This window comes from Argiope bruennichi, chromosome 7 (genome assembly GCF_947563725.1).
Source record: "Argiope bruennichi chromosome 7, qqArgBrue1.1, whole genome shotgun sequence".
NCBI lineage: Eukaryota > Metazoa > Arthropoda > Arachnida > Araneae > Araneidae > Argiope > Argiope bruennichi.
The window spans coordinates 120,158,225-120,170,724 of record NC_079157.1 but is presented as its reverse complement, the minus strand read 5'-3'; the positions used below and the strand labels follow the sequence as shown (position 1 = coordinate 120,170,724).

The following is a 12,500-nucleotide window of genomic DNA, read 5'->3' as shown; positions in this document are numbered from 1 at the left end:
AAGTGGAGTTAGTGACAATTTTGGTTAAAAGCAAGTAGGAATAAGGCTGCAATTGACTTAAATGGCTTATAATGTCATATGTGATTATTCACAACTAAGAGCTATAGTGAAAGTTAAATCCATCTTTTATGTTTCAAACTAAATTTAGTTCCAATGTATCATTTACTTTTAAATACATTGAGATTATAATGAAGCTTAAATAATACATTGCATGACCTTAACTATACTGTCAATGATTTTCATTTCATTGCTTTTTTTACATAGCGAATGATATTTTTCAGTCATTGTTTTCAAGGAAACAAAGAAAAATTTCTAAGCTCTAACTCCAGTTTGAAACTATTTTATAATTTATATAAATGCTTTTCAATGACTTTATCTGTATCATAATCGTTACTTCAAAATGTATTTGCTGTCCAATCAGAAACTGCTAATTCCAATCAAACATAGAATCTTTTCACGTAATAAATCCAGGGTAGAAAAAAAATACTATAAATTCTTAGTTATCCGTGATAAGCATGTCTAATAAAATCCACGGTTAATTTAAATATTTACACAAAAATACTTTAAATTTTCCTTTTATTTACACTAATGAACCTACGTATAAAAGTATAGTTTATTATAGTGGTATGTTTTTAAATTGCTTATCTACTTTTTCACAGAAAAATCAGTCATTCATATTTATATTTTGGTATTAAATCATTTTTTAGATAATTTGAACTATCTTAGTAATTTTCAGCTTAATAAACATGAGTAATCGCTATTTTACAGTAGATCATCATTTACATTCTATTTTTCCTAAAATTTTTAATCCTTTCTGCCTCCTTAGATTAGTTTGATTATATTAATGTTTCATTTGGATGCAACACAAGAGTTATTTTGGGACGAACCTCCTAATTTTGATCTAAAGTCATAAAGTCAGATGACGAGAGTAATGTGTGATTCCAATTATTCGAACAACACCAGAGGTAAGGCATTTGGTACATGACGTCAGATATAATATGTACTAAGCCCGCATATATCATGGAACTTCAGAATATTCGAGCCTTCAATCTGGAAAGCGCCAACTCTATTAGACCAAATTAGCCTCAGACAATCAAAATTTTTATTATATTCTCAAGCTTTTCTCTTTTAATTTAATCATAGCTATAAGAAGACAGAAAAAAATGTATATTTACTTTCAATTAATAACTATAATCGTGGAAAGGAAGAAGTATAATTAGGGTTTGCCCATCCTGGATGGTCCTTCGCTTCTTGTTGTTTTCAAAGTAATAATCACAAACTTATTACCGACCCGCAAGAAGGCACACGGAAAAACTGGAATGACCGAACCCCCGCAACAGCAACACTGGTGGGAACTATAGTTGGGTCCTAAGGGCCATCAACGGCAATGGCACAACTCTTCCCTAAGAAATAGGTCCCATCCTCGATGGGAGGAGTTAGATACCCACCTTTTCGTATACCCACAGGGGTGGCGAACCAACCACCATACCGGAAGCCTCTCATATTCTTTTCGAGGTGCCCTCCATGGGACTGTTCAAAATGATAATATGCAAGCAATACCCCGACCTAGCCAGAGGTCATCCGGGAAACTTGATGGGGCCGCCGATGAGCAACCCCACCTAGCACGAAGGAACAAACAACATTTGATGACAACGGACATTTGCAAACAACAAAGAACTCTCTAGAGAAAACGCATATTAGCAGAGAAAAAAAGTACTGTATTTTACAATACATATTAAATTTTGACACATTAAAAATGCATAAAATACATTAATGTTCAAAATGATAAGCAGGCCGGCATTATTTTTTCATTATTTGTCTTTTTGTTTTTCAGCAATGACTTTCGCTCTTTACTTTCTCAGATCCGGAGCATACAAAGAGTAAGTATTAAGATCATCAAAAAATTCGAACTCGAAATTGATGCTAATCACCAGGGTTTCAGGCCTCTTTGAGTTCGAAAAACATATAATTAGATTAATATCTATTTATACGTAAACTCGATGACTCAAAAGCGCTTGGAGCTAGATGGGGAAAAATTTGGTATGTGATCTTTGCACTAAATATGCAGGTTTTTTTTCCCAACTGTGTAGATGAAATCTTCTACAAAAATCCAAATAAGTCCAACATAGGTACTAAGCCGAATTTTGGCAGGAGCACATATACAGGGTGGCTATAAAATTATTTTCCTTGTTTGGTGGCATCTTCAACTAAAACGAATGAACGAAATGAAACCACATTTCTATAAGACTGTGGAAGGCATGAAAAGAGGAATTCGGAGGGAAAACAACAACAACAACAATACCAAAAGTTGCCAATAGGGAAAATACTGACTCTGTGAGTGTACAATTATGAATGAATTTATGAAATTCACAGCAAATAATCTTTTATTCATCAATATAAGGGTCCCCTGGACACCATGCAACATTTTCAAAATGCTGATCTTCCCTGTGTACAATATATTGTATACGGTGTAGGACGCTCTCCACTGTTGCGTGTAAGCTGTCAGTTTCGATGTTCATGACAGCCCGTATTGTGTTCTGTTTCAAGACATGCAAGTTTGCTTAAGAGAATCCATGCAGTTTTACCAGTAAAGCATGCTGAGGTAAGGTAGGGCCAATATTGAGCACATATCAACAGTCAATCACGAACAACAGTCAAGAACGAACTAAGAACAGGTCGTTTACTCTTCCCTTTTTACAAGGAATGCATGATGCTGCTGTCACGCACGTACTAGGAATGTTACATAATCCATTTCGATATGCAAATTTCCTCATTCGTACGGAACACCAATGTCAGTGTCTCTGCAACTTTTAGTACTAATTCTTTTTTCTGCGATATTCATCTTCCCATGCCTTCCACAGTCTGTATACGGAATGTGATTTCATTTTCTTTCATCCTTTTTAGCTTTAGATGCCTCCAAACAGGGAAAGTTATTTTATGACCACCCTATGTTTCTTCTTCATCATAGTACTTTCATATGCAAGGATGCATTTTCATCTTTATTCATCATAAATAAAACGATTAACTATCCCACTGGGCTGATGAATTCATTTAAGCCCATCACTCTCTCTTAATAATTCATTAACAAAGGGATCCCGATTGCAATCACTCATCGCTTGTGTAACCCCATGCTCGGTTGTAAGGAGTGGAAGTGGTCTCCCCGGAATATTCTCGCACACTCTCTAATAAAGGTGTATTATCCTCTCTTCTGGCACCGAAAGGATATCATCTTTAGTACCAGCACCATATTAACTGGGCACAGTTTTGGCCAGCAATTACCGCCACCAGTGCAAATATTTTTATTTTCACCTTTGAGATTTGTGTGCTTCTTAGAACAGTAAAGAAAATTGGCGCTGTAATAACTGCATTCCATTGGCGAACAATAATCGTGAAACATCGATCTTGGGTATGAATTTAGCGTTTTTACTGAACCTAAAATGCAATCATTAGCAATTTATTGCAGACACAGGTGCCAGATGAATATGTGTTTTCGTTGACTTTTTCCCCGACTTATTGAACTCAAAAATTGACATAGAACAACAAATATACTCATAAGATCGCATGCTAAATTTTCTTTATTTAAATCATTGCATTTTTGAGTTAACACGTTTGCAAGCATGAGAAAGAACAGATGGTCAACTCCTTGACCGATACGGTTCTAGATTTGATACAGATTTATACTTTAGATGATACATTTTTGCACCAAATTTCATCCATGTATTTCTTTCAGTTTTATAGTTATTGTGTTCACTTGCATTTTAACATCTGACAGACAGAATTCTACTGAATGGATTTCTTTGGAAATTTTATAGAAATCTACAAATTTAGCCCTTAACTGGGGACGTGCGGTCTGTGAGACCGCTAGCGATGGATTTTCTATCACCCCTATTCTATTTTTAGCTCAATTGAATGGATTGACCCTGTAGCTTCCTGTTTTGTGACCTTCAATACACGTGCACTTTTTCAATCGATTTCAGCAGATGTTTTTAAAAATAATTCAGTTATTTCTTCGAGACCGCATCTCCCTGTTAGTGTCCCAGTGATAAACAAGGCTTAGCAGATGGCGCTTAAACTTGGGGCCCGAAATATCATCCAATTGACTGATCCTATTATGAAGCAGTGCTCCAGACACTTTTAAATGAAGCAGAAAGTGGTTTTAGTGATAAGAATAATTGTACAGAAGAGTCTTTCGATTAAAGTTCGCTTTGAACTTATTTTGATATGTATGTTCAAACATAATCAATTTTTCTAGTGATAATGTATTTTGAAAAATTTATAAAATATATTAACATACCAAGAGATATATATACAGAATTTATAGGTTGATTTTTATACTAGTTCTTAACCTGTATGTTTAAAAAGCCCTAGAAAACCTTGCTATGAAAATCACGCAAGCCGATAAAAAAAGGGCCAATTTTACCCGTTGTCATTTTTTTTTTATTTTTCATATAATTGGTGAATTTTACATTATATTGTCTTCTATATACCTCCATATACTGTAAAAATAAATATGATTTAAAAAGTAAAAAGTAATATGCTTTTTCAAGAATATTATTTATTGTAACATGTAATTTGAGAAGAAAATGTATATTGCAACGCATTTACTTTTTTCAATGACAATATATTTTGGAAAAATTTCTAAAACATATCTATATATCAAGAAAAATATCTGCAAAATATATTGGCAGGTTTTCATAATAATACATTCATTAGAAAATTTAATTTGAGTCAAAATGAAATGCGGTCTCGTAGACCGCACCTCCCCAGTTAAGTCCTAAAATTTCACCTCCTCAGTTAAGGGTTAATCTTTAATCCGTATACCAAATTTCATCCATTTATTTCAAAACTCTTTCGAATTAATCTGTTCACAAAAGAATGGAGAGACAGCTAGACAGAATTCCTAAATTGTGTTTCTTTAAAATATCGAATTCACCTTTTTGTCAATTACAATACTTTCTCTTTGTATACTTCGTGTACGAGAAATTAAAAATGATTTGTTTCTATACCTTTAAAAATTTTCTTTTGTGGTTTTAGAAAATCTGTGTGTGGATAGAAGTGAAAATTAAATCTACATCATACACGTAGCAATTAAGTGAATGTTGCACTTTTTTCATTAAATTTTTATGAGAATATTTCCCTTAAAGGTAATTTTATCGCTAAGTGATTTTTCCTTCCGATTTGTATAGCCAATCATTATTAATTGAAATAAAATTAAATCGCTTTTTTTTCAATTTTTTCACATGTGATTTTAATGAATGTTTTTAAAGCAACTTTACATCCTTTAAATTCTTGTTCAGATGAATAAATCTATTATCATTCCGAGCAAAAAGTTGTAATAAACCAAAGCAGTCACAAATTTTCAGGCTAATCTATAAAGAGCAGGAATCTATATGAGGTCATAATTTTGTATGGGGTTAAGAGAAATTATTTTATACTTTATTTTAAAATTCATTTAAAAAAGTGATATATTAAAAGCTTGTTTTATTTAAATAAATATTTCTGTTTTTTTAATCTTGTGTCTGTGGAATTTTGCAATTAATTTCAAATTAGCTTCTCGATGAGCTAAGAACTTCTCATGGCGCCATCTGCCGGCAAAGACAATTTTTAATCGCTTATAAAATTTGTACCGAATAGACAAGCAAACAGACAGAAAAAAAAAGCTAACTAATATTGCATTGTCATCCAGTTCTGAGCTATGTTTAAAATTACAAATTTCCAGCTCATTGAGAAATTAGTTTAAGATCAATTGCAAAAATTATACCAAACGGACAAACAGATAAAAAAAAAAAAAGAAAGCGAGTTAATAAAAACGCTTTAAAAAAGTAACACAAATCAGAACACTTAAATCACTCAATAATGTGATTGACAAATAATCTAAAATTCTTTATTCATGACCATTATTCGCTCAATAAAAATCTCATGTGACTGAAATGCTTGAGAGAAGTCTTTCAGCCAATGATAGGTATGCTATCCATTAAGGTATCGAAGAACATTTTTAGCATAGCTTTTAAGATGTCACTGATTTTGAAACCGAATATTTCCCTTCTGAACCGGAGGATCTTCTTCTGTGTTAAACCAGTGGTAGTGCCCAGAGATTTGGATTCAGCTACGAATAGGACGCAGCACACCAAGACGAAGATTGCCAGCCATAAAGAAGAACGCATCTACGAATAATGAAAGAAAGTCAAGAAATGTTTTCCCAATTCTAAAAAAGCATATTAGGCTTAGTATTATGCTTTCAAAATAAATTAGTTTCAATATTATGCTTTGAATCAGATCAGGCTGAGCGTTAAGCTTTGAAAAAATTACATAGATTTATGTAATACTTTAACAAAATAGATACATAATAAAACAATAAACTCTAAACATAATAACTCTAAAAATAATAACTTTTTATTAACCCTTTCGACCTGGTGGTTTTGTATGATTAAAATTTCAAATTCAACTTAAAAATGGTTCTTTCTACGATGACCTTTATAAAAGTAAGATTTATTTATTCGATAGGGAATGAAATCTGATATTCGTGTGTATTTGTCCTTTAAGACTGAGAGGGTTAATATTTTACCCGCCTTTGACGACCAGCTGGTTAATAGAGATTAATGATCGCTAAATCTTTCAATTAAATATTTTATATAACTTGGTCTCTCCATATGTTATTCAGCAAAATCTTTTAAGCTTCAAATTTTAATAGTTATATAGCTCATATTACTCTACCGTTCTATTCTACTACGGATCTACTACGGATCTTTCTAATATTCTATCAGCTCCCATGAAATACGAACTTTAAATTAAAACATAAATGTGTAAATTTCAAAAGATAATTTTTTTTTTCTGAAAATTAAAAAAAAATATGTGTATGAATACAGGAAAAATCCTTCAGCATTGTAGAATTAAATAATTTATGCAATACCTTATTATTCAAAAAAAATTACATGATTCAATTCTGTTTCAAAAAACTGAATCAGATAAATACAATTTTAGTTTTGCTTTCAAAATGATTTAATAAAAGTAAAGGAATAATACTTTGTTTTGTTTCAGCCTATAAATGCACTTCCGGAAAAAATTATGAAGTCTATATTTTATATAGTCCTTTTGTCTTAAAGAATATTTAATAAAATATTATTGAAACTCAAACTTAAAAAAAAAAAATCTATCTTCTATGACGAAGTCTGATTGAGTTATGAAGTTTTGAATATGAAGTTGCATAACGCATTTGATTTGAGTTTTGAAGTTTTGACTATTTTAGTATAATCAACAATTTCATGATTTTAGGCTAGTCAGTATTGAGAGAAATACAGTCGTTGATTGGCATGTCTTCTTTGAGATGGTCAATGGAGTGGTCTGAAATCGTTTGTTTTTGTGATATAATACGATTCAAGTCTTCAAGACTTATTCAGTATAAGGAGTGAATTGAGCGAACCAATCGTTTTATTTAAACTGCTTGCATCTCGGGAATATTTAACTAACTATCACTTATATGGCTGAGGCTGCATAAAAATATAAAATTCATTATTCATCAAAACATTTATTGTTTCAAAATACCTGAAATATTATTCATTACTTCATTTAGACCATTTTCTTATTTGATGCATATGCCTAATACTAATTGTTTAGAAAATAAGATATTGGGCTACAAATAGAGTAGATACCCTGCGGATCTATAAATCAAGTTTGCCTTAGATACTACAGAATTAATGAATTAAAAATATAGATAATTTAAAAGCTCACAGTAAACTTTTTCTTGTTCTTATATTTTTAGAAATATCATGTTTCATATTTATTTCATTTCTTACAGGCACTTGCTGAAAATTGCGCTTTTCTGGGATTAGTTATCAATAAGAGTTTAATTAATATTTTAACATGAGTTTTTCGCAACGTGATGTCAACACACTGGTAAGAGTTAATTTTACACTTGCATACATAATATGCTCGTGCAGGCTAAATTTATTTTATTTTGTGTTAAATAGACTTTTGTGAACTATGCTTAAAGTAACTTTTTAAAAACTTATTAAAACAAAAACTTTATATACTAATTTATATGCTAAAAAATTGATGTCATTGAAAAAATAATTTTTTAAATTGTAAGATGACGTAAAAATTATTTTTGTAATGTAATATTTTCGGATGCTCCCTTTGAAAAATGCCGAAATTTCGCTTAATTTTTGATTACATTTTATTTGATTATTTTGATTAAAATGAAATAAAAATTTCAAAAATAAAATATAATTCCGATAAGCACATTTTTACTTCCCAAAATTTGAATTTGCCAAGTTTGGCTACTCTATGTAAAACGATCTAGTCTGCAGAGTGCCAATACATACAAAAACACACATTCTTCTATAATATAAATAAAGATAAAGATTAGAAAATAGAAATTCTTTTTTTTCTCAAAAATATGAATGCCAAGACGAAATTATAAAACTATAAAGCGATGATGAAAATACAATTAATAAATAAAAATTGCTATCACATTTCATACATATATTTAATAATATATTAAATATGATTCTTTATGTAATAAATATAACTCTTTATAAAATAAATATGATTCATTATGTAATAAGTTAAATTCTTTATGAAATAAATGTGGTTCATTATGTAATAAAAATGATTCATTATGTAATAAATACGATTAATTTTGTATTAGATATAATTCATTATGCATTAAATATGATTTTCAATGAATGTTAAGAATTTTTTTTTACGATATTCATTGTGACTTCATTTCCATGTTACAATCTTTACGCTGCCTCAATACAATATTTATACGCTATTATTTTTTTTTCTATTTTTTTAAAAATTTAAAATACTTTCTACTTTTTAAAGCGTTGATAAAATTATTATTTTTCATTTTTTAATTTTAAAATAGTTTGAAATTTATTTCTATAAGTATTTTTCAACTTTACAGTTACTAAATTCACCACCAAAGAGCACCGATAGCAAAAAGCAAAGATATATCAAAACATAGTTAAAACTTATCGATGAGCTGATGAATTAAGCTCAGAAAAAATAACGAAATGCTGAAACGGATATACCTATTTGTAGAGCACTTTAGAATTATCGCACATCAGAAAGCAAATTAAAAATCAATTACATAATTGCATCTTTACAAATAATAGCATGTATTAAACTTTTCAACTTGTTTAGACTGGCAAGTAAATCAAATTCAAAGGTATAGAGAACATCTCTGGAAAAACGAGATATATCGTCCAAAGCAATGGATATGCTATATAAAATTAATACTAATATTTTAATATTATTATACTAATATAATTAAAATTATACTAATATTTTTCAAAAGTATAAGGATTTTGAATTCTATGCTAAAATATTTCTGATGAGCTATATCTTTAACTGAAATGTATTTCAGATAAATACAACATTTAATCGAATTTCATTTTCAAAATATGTTTTACATGGATTTCACGCAACTTTCTAAATACTTTTTTGAAAAAAATTATAAATTTAGCTCTTAAGATATTTGATGAGAATTTAAATGTATCGAAATGAATTAAATTACATTGATTGTAGCATATATTTTTTGTATCTTAAATGCTTGCAGTTTATGGAAACATAAATTTTCTTGTTAACTTTGATTCAGAAGAGTGACTCGAATTGTAGACAAGTACTTAATGCCTTTTAGGCTTTATTTGTGCTGGATTAAACTCTATATTTGAAGCTTTTTTTTCTTGATTTCTTCCATAGTTTCTTTCTTTTGACAAAATGGACTTTTTGGAGCACGGCGAATGCTTTCCAAAATAATTAATAATAATTTGCAGCTCCATCAATTAATTAACGAAGCGCTCAATTCAATGCAGCTGTATATATTTGCAATTAATTAGTTTGAAATTCGAACCATAATTTGTTTACATTGGATAGTTGCCATTCAGCAATAGAAAATAAGAGCGATTTTTGTACCCCGTACGTTATTGTTTTATATACATAAAGACCTACTTTTTAAATTATGATTTTGATTTAAAAACAACAACAAACGTTTCATTTTTTACTTTCTTGAATAAATTTAATTGATTGATTGGAATGATTTTAAAAAAATCAGAATTATTACCTTCCTTCTAAGTTCTTTTTCTTACCTTTCAGAGCCAAGGAAAATTCCGTAAAGAAGTGGGCTGATGTTAAGGAAGGAAAGTACTGAAAATAGTGAATGATTTTAAAAGAGCTCGATGGTTACATCTTAATTTATTTTTGCAAAACGTGTGGGAAAAATCTGCTGCATAAGCAATCATAATTTGACAAAGATGCCTCACATCTTGTGTTTATCCAGTACAGTCATCATGATTCATTGTCAGTGAAAAAACAAATTTGGACTTCTTTTTTGACTATGACGTCATTGTTCAGTTATTTTTTCCGAAGAACGAAACTAAGGAACATAAAAGAGCATTGGTTATTGCAACGGCTGAGCAATCCATGAATCTACTGAATACTTCCATAACTACTGAGCTATGACTGAAATCAGCTTTCCTTGGATATTGAAATAGATGCAATCAAAAATTGCCTCGGTTTTTATGTATTTAATGCAAGAGTTTAGATTTCCTCACTATAATTTAACCAAATGAGCACTATTATATTTTAGGAATCTTTATTTTAGAAATCAGAATTCTACACTTCATAATTTATAAATTATTTCTAATATATAACTAAATCATTATTTCCAATAAGAAAATCAATTTTGTTTCTTGGAAATCTTAATCACTGAATTTAGAATTCTCCATTTGGCACAAATATATATTAGAGCGTGCAAATATGGATTAAACGTTTTTCTTCAATAGCTTCTGAAAATGATTTTGTATTAAAATTGTTTTCACAATAGATAATTTTTATTTCATTTCTTTTATTTTGTACTCGCACAAACTCAAGTTACCTAACTGATTGCAAGTCCATAGTGGACCTTGGGGAAAATGATAAAAATATACATCATATAAGCATTGCTCTATACAAGAGTGGCAATTGATTACATAAAATCAGAAAAATTATAGTTATAAAAAGTTCACTTGATCAAAAAAAAATAATAATAATAATACGATCTTTCGGACCTCACAAAGCAAATATTTAAAAATCTAAAAGATCAGGCGCAAAATAAAAGCCAAGGACTTACATCAACCAAACAAAATACATAATAGGGAATAGATAATTTTAAAAAGAAATATTAGCAATTTTTGTATTGGAAATGCCACAAAGGCAATTTTAGAGATAATACAAAACATTCACTTGATTAAAAATACAGACAACATCAAGAGTTTAAAAATTATTTTAAAAAGCTTAAAGCTATTCATATACCTTTAGAATATTGAAAATGGTCGATCACTTAATAATCTATGCACCAAAAACTATAACATAACCACAACAACAACAAAAAAAAGACAGTAGACAGAGTTCAATAGGATACCGAAATCTACATCCCTTGATACACATAAATTGGCCATACACTTCAATGCAATTAGTTCCATTTTCGACAATGTGACTAATTGTGCGGACTTGATATTTTTATTGTTACATTAAAATGCGGATCGTAAAATTTATAGATTATAAAATTTGTAAAATGTATTAAAATAAATATAAACCCCACCTAATATGCAATAACATTGATTTCATACGAAACAAATTCAAAATTTTTAAAATATAAACATTTTGGGAAGTTTAAATATACAAAAAGAGAGAAAAAAATCAGTCGGTACAAGAAAAAACCCTAAAACAATAGCAAATTTATTAAAAAAAGAATCAAAACCACACCAACCCAGCCAGCCAATATAAGAGTAAAAATATCTCAGTCTGGTTCAGCTCGTTGCAGAGACCCTCACAGAATCCATAGTCTTTCTCCAGACGTTTTAGGTACGCACTGTTTTTCTGTAAGCTTTTAAACCAGGTTACATGGTATAGTTACAAAAGATCGCTCTTCCAAATGATAACTCTTTAATAATAGGGCAATTAAACGTGCAATAATCAGTATCACTCAGTCAATCGCACGATCATAAAGAGGGTTCCAACTTTGCTAAATCTATAAAGATAGCACGGGAATGGACCGTGCGCTGTTGAGTAAAAAAAAAAAAAATTAAAAATTTATTATTCATTAAAAATTTAGTGTCCATGCTAGACTCGTAAGTCCTACACCCTTCTCTCTGAATTCCGAGTCGTATTTTTCCCAAACTTTTAGCAAGTTGTTTAGCTATTTCAAATTTTAGCAAAATAAGGGTTTAGAATATTCATTTATATATTTTCTAACGCGGCTGATATCGTATGATGATCGGCAAGCCCATTACTTAGATCGTCGTCATGCTCTTTGGCCCAGATCATCTGCTGAATAATCTTTTTAATTTTGATTATATAAGCAGATCTGGGCTTGGCACTCCATAGAATTTCAATGGTAGACAGATTATCGATGGGAATATAAATTTGTTTCTGACTCTCCAAACCCCACCAAATAGTGAAATCAATCGCCACTATTTTGGCCTGGGAAAAAGCGTTATTTTTCCATTTTATTTATA

The 12,500-nt window shown here is 30.0% G+C and overlaps 1 long non-coding RNA gene across 1 annotated transcript; it reads right to left on the bottom strand.

The window, feature by feature from the left end:
- Positions 1-5,870: 5,870 nt before the first annotated feature.
- Positions 5,871-10,396, bottom strand: LOC129976211 (uncharacterized). The gene is made up of 2 exons (XR_008785102.1): positions 10,092-10,396; positions 5,871-6,164 (listed from the first exon to the last, which is right to left on the bottom strand). It is a non-coding gene; the product is annotated as an uncharacterized LOC129976211 (long non-coding RNA).
- Positions 10,397-12,500: the final 2,104 nt, after the last annotated feature.